Source organism: Pholcus phalangioides, unplaced genomic scaffold (assembly GCF_987345545.1).
Source record: "Pholcus phalangioides strain wild (caught in Gottingen) unplaced genomic scaffold, Ppha-v1.0 ptg000015l_1, whole genome shotgun sequence".
In the NCBI taxonomy this organism is placed as follows: Eukaryota; Metazoa; Arthropoda; class Arachnida; order Araneae; family Pholcidae; genus Pholcus; species Pholcus phalangioides.
In genome coordinates this window covers 42,130,964-42,145,167 of record NW_028301608.1, presented here as the reverse complement: position 1 = coordinate 42,145,167, position 14,204 = coordinate 42,130,964, and positions in this window count along the sequence as shown.

Genomic DNA, 14,204 nt, shown 5'->3' with positions numbered 1-14,204 from the left:
TATTAGTATAGATGAAGATTACAAGGAATCTCTTCCCCCATTCATTTTCATTTCATTCCGTGCACCGCCCAGGCTCTATCGACCATTGTCAATTTTAGCCATTGCCCCGGATGAGGGGGCTGGGCGATGTCGGGTGCTTTATTATGCATATAAAAATATAAAATACATGGACATTGAATATAAAAACACATTATAAAAAAAAAGTATATACAGATTTAAATATTTCTATTATACAATATACAATTTATTCCGATGAGCTCTTCTGATGTCTATTTTAACTTTATTGAGCTTGAGCCCTATGTTTTTCTCTGTGGCGAAGCGCCAGGTCCTGAACCACGTTTTCCCTCATTGGCTTGTTGGCTCAGGTGAGCCCTCCACCGTGGCCAGGCCAGGTCCTGGACCACGCGTCTTCCCTCGTTGCTTGTTGGCTCGGGTGAGCCCTCCTCCGTGAGACCCCACGGGGACTCGAACCCCCGGTCTCTCGCTTGCCGGACGAGTACTTTACCATCTAAGGTATGGAAACAGAACATTTCAATGGCCTTCAATATAGAATTTTCAATTCATGGCCTATTTCATTCACGAGCTATTAGTTGATTGCTGCCGTCGTCCATGTACGGAGCTTTTCAACATATATGCACGTTTCCAGGTTGAAATGTTCTGTCTGCTTCCATAGCTTAGATGGTAGAGCACTTTCCCGGCAAGCGAGAGACCGGGGGTCTCGAGTCCACAAATAACCAGTCTTCAATGAATCGTGTATTAACTAATGGAGCGGACATTCCTATATGCAAACAATATATGCATGATAAAATGGCCATAAAAATACTTATGGTTGTCTTATTCTAAGCATTGATAGCTTCTAGATTTACCCCAACATGTTTATAGTATTTCTTTATAAACGTGTGATATGCTCGCGTACTGCTACTGCTACTTGACCGTACATGCACCATGTACGCATTCCTCCGCAGAATTGCTAACGAATCTCGGTGCATGTCTGAATGTGTGTTGCGCGTGTGGTCCCATAATGTATTTACGTTGTCAGCGGTGGGTTTGATTCGTGTTCTTGTTGGGGCTGGGGCATCCGTCTTCCATAATTTTCAACTGACGATGGCAAATGTGCTTGAAATGTTATGTCATGTAGGTATCATGTTGTAGGACTGCCTGCTCTCTCGGCTTTTTCAAATGGTAGACCGGATCTCATTCCTGCCTCGTGGTTGAAAAACCGATTGCTTGCATACTATTACGTAACTTTGCATGCGCCTCGTACACATTCCTCTATGAACTTTTTAACGAATCGGCACATGCTGGAATGCGTGTTCTGAGTGTATGTGAGGCCCTAACATATTCATGTTGACGAATTTCGCTTGTTTCGTGTTCATGCTGCCAAACCAGTTTCAGCTGTCCACCACTATGCCGTTAACGAGGGTTCGAACCTGGATCCGGAGAGCGAGAGTCCACACAACCGCACATCGGCGACTGCTTGCTTGCATAAAGTAAGACATACTCTCCTGAGTATTTCAGGATAGCCTGACCAAATAAAAAGTTTTTTTTTTTTTTTTTTTTTTTCATTTCAGTAACTATATAAGACCTTGCGTTACCCCCCCCCCCCCGTATCTAAAGACCCGTTTACACGCGTTACGTGATTTAGTAATTTAAATCACGTAATTTACTTTATTTTTTTAATTAAGTGCTCATAAAGTGTTCGCTCGTTCAAATGATTTAGTAAATGTTCATTGGATAATAGTAGACCACTCCCACTAGCGCATGCGCATCATGCCTACTCGAACAAAAAAATTGATCTGACTATTTTCTACTTAACCACTAAATTTTTAAATCACTTATCGCTTACCAACCACAGACGTGTAAACAGCCCTTATCGTCTGTATTTGAAATTTGAAATTTGAAATTTATTACACACACACATATTACAACATATAATACAGACGCAATATACAAAAAAAAACAACAACAAAAAACATATATATTACCATTTATATATTAGCCCAAGGGATTACATAATCCGTCCAGGGCATATTCATAGTGTAGTATATATTGGGGTTGACAACAGACCAATGGTGTATATAATTAAAATATAATATTGTCCTCATATTACATTCGTAAAGAGAGAAAAAAAGATGCATGTATATGGGATTAATATTCAATTGTGTTGATTTTGTTTATGAGTAGTTTTCTGAATTTGTGCAGTGATTTTTCCGCCTTTATTTCGTTATTCAATCTATTATATTCTTTAGGTGCTATGTATATGAATTGTTTTTGTATTATGGTTTTACATTATGGTTATCCATTTTAAAGTACTGGATAACTCAAAAAAATTAAGTTAACTACTAAATCACTGAAAGCGTGTAAACGGACCTTAAGGCCTTACACGTTATTTGTATACTTTTTTCCAATCGGATGTATGGTTCTAGGATCAATGGTTCGTGAGTTATTCCAGGTTAAAGGGACTTTCTTAGGCATCCAGATGATTATGTTATTTTCAGTCAGGGGCGATTCAAGTATTACGTAAGCAGATTTTTAGCCATTTTTGACCCTCCCCCCCCCCCGTCAGCAAAATTTCGTCAGCAGTTTAGAATATTCCATATCTTCAAAAAGGATGATTGATGACGTAAGCAACCTTCAACCCCCCCCCCCCCATCATCAAAAGTCAGCAAAACCGAAACTTCCCCCCCCCCTTGATGCTAACGTAATACTTGAATGACCCCTCACATATGTTTTCGTTATTTACCTAATATGCCTCATTTTGTAACGTGTAAATTACCATACACCTTTACTATAATTGATGCATTCGTTATCTCCCAAAATTTGAGTACAGATGAGTTAAAATTCCAGTGTTGCGTGTTTCAGTATAAAAACAAACCAATTCTACATTACAAGTTTCGAAGGTGAGGTTAACGCAACATACAACGAAGAGATACATGCCAGACCATAAATCTTTTCATACAGCTTGCATACTACTTTCTGCATTCCCGGAATCACTGTTCCTTGTATAATCCACAATTCAATTGAAATAATATTGACTTTGTTGAAGCAAAAACGGAAAGTCCAACATTCTCCCTGCTCAATATATACTATATATATATGTATAACGTACTTGAATAAATTCTCTAAGCTATCGATCACCTTAGTGTAATGCAAAACAAATGTTACCGATTCCCGATCTACTAAGAGAGAGAGAGAGAGAGAGAGAGAGAGAGAGAGGAGGGGGAGAAATGTATAGTGTGCAAGAAGAAATCCATCTCACGATTGAAATATGTGCTCAAGTTGCCAGGATACTCAAATATAGTCAAACAGAAGATTCCTCCCCTTCCCCCCCCCCCAAAGTGTTTTTTTTTTATTCCCCTACGCCCAAGGCGAAGTCAGGGCCTCACTCGCTTGTCCATCTACTTATATGGAGGATTTCGGTCGTTATTGAGGAATAGACTCTGATGCAAAAAGCAAATTCTCAAAGTTTGTTCTTGGAATTTGTTTGCACATTTTAGTTATTTATCTCTTATTTCTTTCGTTTATTATATTTTACTTTCGAATTTCACTATGTAGACAAATTCAAAGGACATTTTATCTTCTATTCCAAGAACTCTAATCTCGAAGGATTTGGCAATGGTTTTACTTAACCCTTTGAGTGTCATTGACGAGATAACTCGCCTCCTTGAAAGCCTCTTCTTTTAGACATTGACAATCGCAGATATTTTGTAAAGTTCATTTTTCAATGGAACACTTTTCACTATACCGCTCTTTTTGCAGTTTCTGAAAACCGGAAGAAAGCCAACTCTATGAAAAAAAAAAGATATGACATTTTACAGGAGGTTTAATGATTTCTGCTGTGCTGCTTAAAGGGTTAATATTCGATGAGCACAAATTACTATTTAAAATATAAGTATGTTTAGGTAAAAAAAAGTTATTGTTACTGTTGTCTAGTGTCTATTCCTTAAGTATATGCTGATTCTTATATCTGAAGTTATTTTTCTAAAAATTTTTGGCTATGAGGAAATAATTTGAAGATTAACTTGTGAAAAAAAAATTGTTTTTTTGAGATTTATTGTTGACGTACATGATGTGCGTGTAAAAGAGATTGACACTTTTTTCTCCAAAAGAGTGACACACACCCAACAGATTCCATTATATGGATGAAATTTTCATATGCGAATCATATAAGATGGACCATATAAGATGATAATTTTTGTCAAACTAGCGAAATTTGTGATTTTGCGGATTATACGCAGGGAATTGCGGTATGAAGTATTTATTAATTTATCGATTAATCACGTTTTGAATTGACAATAGTCGAATCCTGAAGTGTATATGGTTAGAAAATGTATATGTATATATATGCAGTATATTTGAAAAATCTATAATAATGGATTTAATAAAGAGAAAACTTTATGTTCCATTGTTATCCGAAAATAAAAATATTTGATACACATGATGAAAACATTTCATTATTTAATATTGAATGCACTAAGGCAGTAAATTTTGACCATTTTCAATCATGTGGCTAAGGATGCGTGATCTGGAAATAATGACTTGCATTGAAAAACATTGAAATTGGTGCATCGATTTGAGACGTTCGTTATCGTCTGTGGTTCATCAGAATCAAAAGAGAAACATTTTAATTGGTGCCACAATAAAAATGTCTATAAAAAAAATACGTCGGAAATATATATATATATATTTATGTTTGCTCGATGGAACAGTCTCGTAACACACAAGGGTTTCACGTGGATAAAAATTTTTTAAACTACTGGCAAATACTATACATTTAACAAAAAAGTCGATTTATACTACCTGAATAACAAAATTAAGTTTATTTTTCAAGTACTGACTCGTGTACTTTTGTCTAAAATTAAAGTCCATAATCGGTTTTGTGCTGTGAAAGGACATCAAGTTAATTAATGAAAGTGATACAAATGTTTAAAAATATGCATCTGCTCGCAGGCCAGCCATCAACTCATTAACGATTGAAATTTCTTGCAGCAGAAAGTCGACCTTATAATAACCTCTTCCAATGCGTATTCAGACAATTTCTCTCAGGTATTATGACTTCTCTCCTTTTATTATTATTATTATTATTACGTTCATAAATTACTTTTGTGGAGATACTTTCTATCTCGTACAGATAATTTGTGGTTTCTATAATTTTCATTTATATATCTTAGTTTTGTAGATCATTAATTAATTCATCGTAAAGCTTCTGAATGAAATTTTTGTTGTAAATAATTCACATGATGTTTCCCACGCAAATATCGGCTGTGTGTTTAATTGATTTTACACGTATCGGAAAACTCTGGACTCGTATAAGAGTAATATAGATTTTTCTTCCCACATTTCTCTCTCTATTTCTTTCTTAATATAAGGAAAAAAAGACAGTGGCGAGAGGAGATTTCAATTCTATTTCACCTTCAGAAACAAATCCAGTAGGTTTTCTCAGTTTGGTTCTTTCTGCCACATCTACTACTCCATCTCTTCTCTTCACTGAAGAGACTGGAAAAAAGAATACACACAATAAAAAATAATAATAAAAATTTAGTTTAATTCCAAAGAGTCACCGTTTTCAATTATTCAAAACACGGAACCTTCAACGAATTCTGAATTGCACATTTCTTATATCTTTTATTTTTTGTTGTTTCTTCTCCCAAAGGAAGTTCACTTCAATTTTCTAGATCCTCGTATCGAAAACTGATTGAATTACTTTGTGGATTATTTCTCTCGGATGCGGATCCTTTAACCGAAGTCCTTGGATCTTTTTTCTCGAATTTTTTCCTTCCGATTCATATTGAAGGGATGTAATATTGTACAAATGGTTTATCTAATGTGATAACCTTCTTTTCATCAATTGATGTGTTTCTCTTTAAAAGAAATTTGGAAAATTTAAAAGAATTCATTGAGGATTATTATCAGATTTTTCAACTAAACTGAGAAATACATGCACACAAATACCAGATTATTCTACATGAATCGTGCTTAAATTGGTTTTAATCTATGTGTGAAGGGTAGGCACACAAAAGAAATAGATACCTCTGATAGGATAACACATATTTATTTGTTAATTTATACAATATTTTTAGCCGAAGCCTATTCTAGAGAATGATTGACAGAGATAGTGATTTGCAGTATATGGAAATTATTTACAGGGTTTTATGCCACTTTTACATAATAAAAATTAAATAAATTTAAAATAATTATTTACCATTTTTTTATGGAAATTATTTGAGTTTATTTGCGAGAAATTATAAATCAGTTGACTATTTCTAATCCTTGGTCATACGGTAATTATAAAATCGGTAATTCAATTTCAACGCTGGAGAGTGCCCATATCAACATTCGACACTTGTTGTGAATCTATAGTCAAACCCGGTCGTCGAAGATTCCGCGAAATTTTGTCGTTATAACCGAGGTGTCGTTACAACGGAGGTTGATGATTTCCAGACCTTTTTTGACGAAAAATATAATCAGAGGCAATCAAATACAGTGTATAATGTTTTTATTTCTCCGTGATTAAGGCAGTGTTTCGCAAAGTGTGCGCTGTGGCTTTTAGGAGTCGTCGCTAAGAAATCGAGGAACTAATGTACGTCTCCTAAGAGTGCTTTAAAGAGGCTTCCTACCTTGACCGTTCTTTCGTGCCACGGGTTCGAAAAAGTTTAAGAACTACTGAATTGGGGGTGACAAATCAATCAAGAAAAATACGGGAAATAAGGAAAATAAATACGGAACATTGCCGATTCATACCCAAAATATTATGAAGTATCGGCAATTACTGCTAAAAACTTTCACTGTTTTTTTTCCCCCGGACGCAAACCTCCCTGATTTGAGATAGCCCAAGTAAGTTGCTTCTGCATCAGTCTGAGGGTGTGAGCAGTATCTGTATCTATCTATCAATTTATATATTCGTGAATTTGCGAATATGTTGGAGACTCTGAGAGTCATCTTAGACAAAAATTAAATCAACGTTATCTCAATTAGATTAGCAAATGCCTCGGGGTCTGCAATTCTGTTTACTGGTTTTTTCGTGGTAAAAATAATGACCTACGGACTCCAATCAAGGGGTTCACACACGTGTAATTTGCGTACATCTGTAATATTTATCTTCCTATTAAATGTTGAAGATGTATTTCTGATCCCATAGTTTATATATTTTGTGTCCACTACGTATTGCATTGATTATTTTCCATTGACAACAAGTAACTAATATATGTATTTAAATCGAGATGATCAATTTGTCTTGCAATGTTGTGACTGAAAAATAAAACTTTCGGTATTGATGGATTCGGTATGATATACAATGGGAGTGTTAGAATACGTTAGCAACCCCCCCCCCCCTTTCCACTTCTACGATTGTTCGCACTCCTTTTGAGTAACTGTCCTTGATTGAGACGGAAAGCTTGTAATGACCAGACTCGCTTCGACAAGTCAAAGACATATTCATATTCTCCACACGGTCTGTTTATTTCCGTCGACGGCGCATGCGCAGGAGATGGCGAAGAGGACTCCATTTGCATAATCATTTTGAAAAGGGGGAAGGGTGTACCCTCGTCTTGAGAGAAGTCACCGAACTACACAGTGAATGGCGTGACAGATGAAGCGTTATTATCGACTCGGCTGTTTTGCCGAAATCGCACCCCTTTGCGGAATCGTTATAAATAGCTGTTGGGGTCTTAATTCTGTCAACTGTCGGTTACTACCTGCATCTGCTTGAGACCAGCATTATCCTATTTTTGTCTATAAAAAAATAGTAACAATGGTATTTTTTTTTCGTGATTCCATGAAGCTTATTTGTCGCAATAAATGCTAAAAACTGTTGAGCATAATTTACACCAAAGGTTCACAACCTTTTTATTCCGCGGGCAGGATATGCGGCATTTCCACCGCTTGCCGGTAGAAATATCGCGAGTATTTCTCGTTCGGTAAGTACTTTACCGAAAATTATTACTACTGCTTGACGGCCGGAAACGTATATTTTACTGCAAAAGCCCGAAATTGGCCAGTTGACCCGGTCAATGTCTGAATTTCGGGCTTTCTCCAACCCCTACGTATCTATCCCCATGATTCGGGGTCACACCACGTTAGCGTACTTTTTTGTGATAATTATGGCTATTTGTAACTATGGTTAGCTATGGAAATCCTAACGATCGAAAGAACCGGAATATCATTATAGGGTTATTTAGGGATCGATATATGGGCATCCACAGTCAAAGTACAGCGAAAGCCCGGAATTCAGGCAGCATTGGTCGGGTCAACTGGGCCGTCCATTTCACCGAACTTGCCAATTCCGGGCTTCGGTAGCGACATTCGTATTTAAATCGAAATTCCCTACATAAACCTCCAACTGAGATCTCATAGGTCAAAACACATCCAACGCTCTGGGGAATGAGTGCGTAACTCCTCAGATGAGCGTTGGAGGAAAGTGTATTCTGTTATATGCGCACCTAGAAATATAAGTGTATGTACTCCCCTATTAAAATCGTTATTAATTCATTTTATTATTCTTTGTGCTCTCTTCTTAACTCATTTTCTCCACAATTGTAGATTATTTTAATAGAGGGTGTTTTTAGAGAACGACAACAGTTTAGCAAAAGCAAATATCATATTTTGCTGACGGATTTGCTGCAGTAAGTGTAATCAATCATTCCAGGGTGCAGGGTATTGTAATGTTGTAGGTCTTCTCATGGTGCAACCTATGTAACGCAAATTCTACCACAAGTCATTAAACCGCGTGGTCATTTTTGGTGCTGATAGTCCTGACCACCAATGAAAAACAAACTCTAATCCAATCTGAAGTTGCATGTGCGCCTTCGAATGTTTGATAGCCCATATCGCAGCAAATTCATCGTAAAATATATATTTGCTTTTGGTGAAGTGCTGTTGAGCGCTCTCTAAAAACTTCCTGTACCACCTTTGCTATTGCGATTCGATAGCACATTTTATGGTCAAAAATGCTTATTTATGTGTCTTATACCACCTCTAAAGTTATGTTGCATACTTCTTTTAAAAAATACAAGAATTGAAAAAATACAAGCTGCGTTCTATGAAAACTTGGAATAAAATCAAGGAATATATAGGCACAATAAAAATAATTATTATTTTTCAAAGTGTCATCCCTGAGATGATATGCAATGGATGGTCCCCATCGTTCGATCCGCTTTTCAAATGAAGTAGACAAGGTCTTTCCTGGAAGCTGCCTCAGCCACGCACAACTGAAATTCCTACAATTTCAAGGTACTTTCTCGATATGAGTTGTCACAAACTTTTCAAAACTGAAACATGATAGGTAAATGCAATGTTAAAATCATGCTACAACCCGCTTACAGAGAAGATGCACCATGATATTTTTGGCTGCATCCAACCTCGAAGGAGAAGCTCCGTGAGATAATTATGCGTTACTTAAGCCGTGTAGGGATCACTGAGGCAGCTTACAGGGAAAAGCCTTCTGTACTTGCGTTGAAAAGTGGATTAAACTATGGGGATCATTGCATATCATCTAACGCAGTGTTTCCCAACTTTTTGAAGTTCGCGGCACCCTTACGAATGACATTAATAACTTGAGGGCACCCTTCCTTGAATATAGAATACAGTTTAGTACAACAAAATTCATTGCGTAAAAATACATCAATATAGAGTTTTATTCAATTAATCATTAATGTAAAACTTTTGATTGATACTTAGAGCACATATATCAGGCCTTACAGTTGGCAACGAAACACGCATATCATCTTCAAGGTCTTGCAGTGTATTTCTTGCTTTGTACTTTAGTGGCTCTATAGCGGAGAAGGCTTGCTCGCATACATATGATATCCAAAATATGCTTTAATTACTTTCTTCATTAGATTAGGATACTTCTCTGTCAGTCCAAGCCAAGAAGCAGCCACCGACGCCACCCTCTTGGTGAACTTACCTTTGAGTTGGAATCAGCGCAGAGATCAAAAAATTCATCTCGTTCGCAAGCAGTGAAATCTATTTTCTCCGCACTGTCTGCGGAAATCAAATGGTGAGACAAACCAGTCTAGATTCTCAGTAGTAGATTGAAAGTACATATCTATTGCATCCCGCAATCTCGAAAAATGAGGACTTTTAGCTTATCCGAAAAAAAGGCACTCTCCGCTATTACTACGAAGTTTTCCACAGCTGGCTGATGCGAAAATAAGTCCAAGAAAGAAAATTCAACTGGCCTTGCGGGGAATCAAACCCACGTTCTTTCACTTGCGCTCTAGACCCCCTAGACTACAAAGCCAACGGGTTCTCGTTCCTTAGAGCTCGTATGCTCTGAACGGGGCCGTACATGGACAGCCAGACCTAACAAATTGCTGCCACTGCCACCAGATGGTGACTTATCCGTTAAGTCTGTCATGCATGATCGTAATTAATTCAACTTAATTTATTTTAAAACATAAAGTGGACCATAATATATATTTTTTATTCATCTCCATAATGTTCCGCGGCACCTTAGGGTGCCGGGGCGCACCGTTAATAATTAAGTTTCCGGTTGGGAAACTGATCTAAAGGATGGTACGTTGAAAAATAATAATAACTTTTTTGCTGTACCGATATCTCTTTTGGTTTTACTCGAAGTTCTTACGGAACGCACGTTGTTTATATACCCCTTTAGTAATTATTTAGACGCCGATGAATAATAATTTCTCTCTGCGTGTAATGCGCGAATCACTTAATGCATTCCAAAAAAAAATATATTTGAAGAAAATGAATATCCATTCAGACTCAGTAATAGACGGAATATTGACGTCTTTCTCCATCTTCAACCAGGCAACAGCACAGTGCTCAGATTGTGTGATTTTTTTTTCCTTTGTCAGTGTCTAACTATTTAGTATGTCAATAGCAAACGCATAAGAACAATGAGCAATAACGGCAGTCAATTAATGACAGTTAATACCGATGAAAAGTAAGAGTCATTTTCTCAGTTGATCGCCCTCTTTTGGTGATGATTAGCGAACTGAGTTGATGTGAAAAGGAAATAAACACTATTATATAGATACACATTCACACACAATAAATTTATTCAGAACCCGTTGGCATCATGCTGATTCGTCAAAACAATGTGAACTCCCATTGATGTTGGCCAAGAAATGTATAATTAAAGTCGACGAAAGAAGCCGCGCTCATCTTTTCTAAATGTAGGTTTAGAACTGGTCTCCTAGTAGAATTAAGATGTTATTTTTTTATAAACATATTTGCCGTTCATTAGGTCGTACAGTGAATCTTTGTCTGTTGTTTATCCCATGGAGTAGAAGAAGAAGTAAAAAAAAAAATTTGTCTGGTGTATATACGACCTTCTTTGTCACCCCTCTTTGTGTAAAGACGCTGAAAACCTAATTTAGCAGGACAATGAGTGATAATGCCGGGCAATTATGGGTTAAAGTAGTTTAACAGTGGGTCATTGTCTGAGTGGCTCATCTGCCGTGGTAATTTCGCGGTGATTAGTTGATGATGGCTGATAGTCAAATAGGGTTCTTTCTTTTCGATACAGATTGGTAACAATCTCATTTTCAGAACTGCAATTACTTATTCGAACGGTCATAGACTTCTCAATGGAGCTCCAAACAGGCAATGCTAGTCATTAACTTTGAAATGGACTCTAAAAAGACAATTTTTAATGGGTGGTAGAATTTTATGAATTTGTAGTATGCTGAATGCTGATGGAAAAGAATATGAAAGAGAACGCATCTGCATTATCAGCCTGGGTAATTGTAATTAGATACAAATACAAAAACATGATATGGCCACAACAGACAATATTCCTAACAAGGTAACTGAAAAAAGATGTCCGTAAAATATGTGGATGCCAAATATATATCTAAACTATACCAAAAATACAGCAACGCAATAAAAAAACAATAATTATGAAGAAATATAAGTATACGGCCTATAAAAAGAATAGGGTTGTCTCATTTAAATATGGATAGCTTCTTGATTTATCCCGATATGTTTATCGAATTACTTTTTAAACGTATCGATCGTATTACAATTCGTGTCCCTCTGAGGTAATCTATTCCATTTATTCACAACCCTATTAGAAAAACAAAACTCTTCGACACCACAACCTAGAATTGTCCTTTGCCAATGGATATTGGTATCCCCCTTGTCGAAGCAGTTGATTGAAGATGGTCCACAACTCATGGTCCATTTTATCCATCGCGTTGAAAATTTCAAACACTCCAATAATAACCCCCTTGACATCTGCGCTCTTCCAATGTAAACATATTCAAGAAATCAAGTCTCTCTTCATAGATTAGCCCCGTGTGCCATCAAAAGCACGCGTGGCTCTTTTCTGAACCCCCTCGACCAAATCAATGTCTCTCTGTAAGTAATCTCCACAACCTGACGACATACTCTGATACTCTGATACAGGACGAACTTAGCCCCGGAAAAGTGAAAGGATCACTTTAGGAGATTTCAAAGAGACGTTTTTGGGAATGAAACCGAGCACCACCGCTTTTTGAACAGTGTTCAGAAAACCTAAACCGCTCATCAATGGGAATACCCAGATCGGTGAACCAAGTTGCATACAGAATGATATCACCATTCAACTCGGAAGTGATACGTAGGCTGTTTTAACCAAAGCGAGCGACCATGCACTTTTCAACGCTAAACCGCATGGTCCATTCATTTGCCTACGCTACAAATCCTGTTTAGGTTGGTCTGGAACAACTCCATATAGCTTTGATTCCCGACTACCCTCATTAGCTTCTCGTCATCGGCGAATTCGCTAGCAATCGATACCCCGATCGTATCTTTGGTTCTGAATTTATTTCAATAGCAACATATGAGGGTGCTTCGAAACGGCCACGGTCAAGTGGACGGTGCAGAATTTCATCAGTTAGTCTAAACAGTTGACAGATCCTTATCACGTTGACTGCTCGACTTTCGTATATCCTACGATAGTACGTATACGGCCTTCCTTTGACGGAGATACTAAAGTGGAACTCAAGTAGCCTGGAGATTTGAAGACTCCGAGACTACTGCTACTTAACTGTACATGCACCTCGTACACATTAATGTGCAGAATTCATTAGGTATCGGTACATGACAGAATGTGTGTTCTGAGTGTACACGTGGGCCCCCCCTAACCTATTTATGTTTTAGAGACTACACGACTCAAGATTATTTCACTTTTTAGATTGCCTTGCAACACCAACTCGTTCTAAACGTAAAACTCTTCGAATGATCCCTTTTTAATACTTGTTTGATGTTTTTCCGCTAATACTATTTTGCTCCCACGCTTGGAAGTGCGTTCATGTTCAAGAAGCTCAAGACGACGGTGTGCGCATATTTTGAGAGCTCAAGAAAGCGGTAACGTATAAAAATTTTGAAACCCTTGATTAATCCGTTTCTTCCTAGAGCCGATTATAAAACACTATAAAAAAATCAATTAATTAGATTTTTCTCAGTATCCAGTTTTGGTGCATAATGCCAACAGGAGATTATTTTTCCAAAAGGGAATAAAAAGAATCCCATCAAGTATAATTATTCGGTCTATGAACTGTTATTATTATAAGGGAAAAGGTAATGGCATGTGGGCTTCGTTCCAACAAGTTCGAAGTGGACTTGACCATTGTCTCCTCCTAGTCGTCGTCCTCTTCTCGCCTCTGTTTTTAATCGAGGATGTTGAAATTCCGTGCTGAATCGGCAAAGAGCAAGAATGCAAGCAAACTTGTGCAAGCAGGAAAAATCAACGGAAGTTTCCGTTCTGCGTAACATCAGTATAGTCAATGTTGTAAGTAGTAATTGCTCACAACACGCATATCCTTCGTTGAACTTCTCTCGGTGAACAGCAACACCACGTCGATCGTGATGTTAGTATGAGCACGCACTAACATTTGCGCAATTACTCCTTTTTTTTTTTTTTTTTTTACTTTCTCTTTTTTGAAACAGGCTGAACACAATCACTCAACGAATTGCCCGTGCCACAAATTCCATTAACTACTTTCGGTCTCTGTGACTGACTTTTATTGTTATTTTGTTTCGGGTTTTTGGCCTTATGTTCGTCAATAATAACTTCTGATGGCTTGTCTCATCAATAAATTATAAGAAAGTTCTTAAGAAACTTATATACCATACTTAATCGAAAATCGATTAAGTATGGCATTAAACTTAAAATCATGCATTTTAAAACTATCTGCTAGCATGAATTCGCTATTGAAATTTGAGATCTACCAACTGCAGATATGTTTATTAGATTT